Below are 2901 nucleotides of genomic sequence, written 5' to 3' on the forward strand. Positions count from 1 at the left end.
TATCTATATCTATATCTTTATCTATATTTATATCTATATATTTGTATCTATATCTATATCTATATCTATATTTATATCTATATTTGTATCTATATCTATATCTATATTCATAGCTTTATTTGTATCTATATCTATATTTATATCTATATTTGTATATATATCTATATCTATATTAATAGCTTTATTTGTATCTATATCTATATTTATATCTATATTTGTATCTATATCTATATCTATATTTATAGCTTTATTTGTATCTATATCTATATTTATATCTATATTTGTATCTATATCTATATCTATATTTATAGCTTTATTTGTATCTATATCTATATTTATAACTTTATTTGTATCTATATCTATATTTATATCTATATTTGTATCTATATCTATATCTATATTCATAGCTTTATTTGTATCTATATCTATATTCATAGCTTTATTTGTATCTATATCTATATTTATATCTATATTTATAGCTTTATTTGTAACTATATCTATATTTATAACTTTATTTGTATCTATATCTATATTTATATCTATATCTGTATCTATATCTATATCTATAGATGGATAACTCAGTCGGCTGTCCATGGGGGGAATAAGGACAGAGCTCTCCATAAAATCCTGGGCTACAGTAAAGATAACCATATTTAAATTTAAACTACAATAAAAACCACTATGGTCAATGAAATCAGATTATTTTATTTTTTAATGCTGTAATAAAATATAACATTTTTAACATGTAAACAAAACAGAATCCATGTGTTATTGGTGATGTTATTGTGGATGGGCACACTGAACTAAAGCATCCGGAACGTAATGTTATACTGAAGAGCAGAAAAGATGAGGATCAACGTCAGGATGACAGAGTTAAAAATGTGCTAAAAAGGGGGAGAAATGGGTTAAAAGAGGCGGGACAAAGTGGTGAAAGATGGCCATAAACAGGCTAAGCGGGCTATGAAGGATAGATGTGGGCAGAAACAGCAGGGAAAATTAGTTAACAAGATCAAAACGGGCTAAAAGAGGTTAAAAGAACAGTGTGATATGTGGGTTAAAAGAAGAAGAAGATGCAAAAATTGACAATAAAGTGAGAAAACGATCATTAATAATCAATAAACATAATAAACTATTATTCTGGTTCACATCTGTGAAACTGATCATTAATAATCAACAAACATAAACTATTATTCTGGTTCACATCTGTGAAACTGATCATTAATAATCAATAAACATAATAAACTATTATTCTGGTTCACATCTGTGAAACTGATCATTAATAATCAATAAACATAATAAACTATTATTCTGGTTCACATCTGTGAAACTGATCATTAATAATCAATAAACATAATAAACTATTATTCTGGTTCACATCTGTGAAACTGATCATTAATAATCAACAAACATAAACTATTATTCTGGTTCACATCTGTGAAACTGATCATTAATAATCAATAAACATAATAAACTATTATTCTGGTTCACATCTGTGAAACTGATCATTAATAATCAATAAACATAATAAACTATTATTCTGGTTCACATCTATGAAACTGATCATTAATAATCAATAAACATAATAAACTATTATTCTGGTTCACATCTATGAAACTGATCATTAATAATCAATAAACATAATAAACTATTATTCTGGTTCACATCTGTGAAACTGATCATTAATAATCAATAAACATAATAAACTATTATTCTGGTTCACATCTATGAAACTGATCATTAATAATCAATAAACATAATAAACTATTATTCTGGTTCACATCTATGAAACTGATCATTAATAATCAATAAACATAAAAAACTATATATATATATATATATATATATATATATATATATATATATATATATATATATATATAATGACCTTTGACCTTTTTGCCCTCTTTCACATATGGACTCCTACACCAGACAAGAATGGGACAACATTCCTCTCCTGTGTTTCCAGACTGTTGTTGAAGAAGAGGAGAACATGGTCCTGTTCCTGCTGCCGTCAGATTCAGGATGAGCTCATATCTTTATGAAATGGTGAAACGTCTCAGTTTAACCTTTGACCTGATGTTTCTGAGCTCTGACGATCACTGACTTCTGTTTTTATTCAGTTTTTTGTTGAATGATGAAGAGCCACACTGAAAAAATGTTTTTGTTGACTTATTTTTATTCATTTTAGCCGTTGCACACAATATGTTTATCTAGATGTAGAGGTCATTTTATTGTTGACTGAACTTCATGTTTTTAGTCATGTCAGGTGAATAATACAGGTAAGTTTAACTTCATGTTTTTAGTCATCTCAGGTGAATAATACAGGTAAGTTTAACTTCATGTTTTTAGTCATGTCAGGTGAATAATACAGGTAAGTTTAACTTCATATTTTTAGTCATCTCAGGTGAATAATACAGGTAAGTTTAACTTCATGTTTTTAGTCATGTCAGGTGAATAATACAGGTAAGTTTAACTTCATGTTTTTAGTCATGTCAGGTGAATAATACAGGTAAGTTTAACTTCATATTTTTAGTCATCTCAGGTGAATAATACAGGTAAGTTTAACTTCATATTTTTAGTCATCTCAGGTGAATAATACAGGTAAGTTTAACTTCATGTTTTTAGTCATGTCAGGTGAATAATACAGGTAAGTTTAACTTCATGTTTTTAGTCATCTCAGGTGAATAAGGCAGGTAAGTTTAATTTAATAATTTTGTGTAGCAGGTGCTAAAATGTTTTAAGAAAAGTCAACTTAACCTCGGTTAAAGGAACTTGAATGAATGGACTTAAATTAACTCAGTTTGATCAATTTTAGCAGTTGCACAAAATAAATCTGCATAGATTCCACATTTGTTTTAAGCTGACTCAGCTTATTATTTTTAAGAAATTCCAAAGCAGAGG

The sequence above is a fragment of the Cheilinus undulatus genome, linkage group 16, assembly GCF_018320785.1.
Source record: "Cheilinus undulatus linkage group 16, ASM1832078v1, whole genome shotgun sequence".
NCBI classification, from domain to species: Eukaryota; Metazoa; Chordata; class Actinopteri; order Labriformes; family Labridae; genus Cheilinus; species Cheilinus undulatus.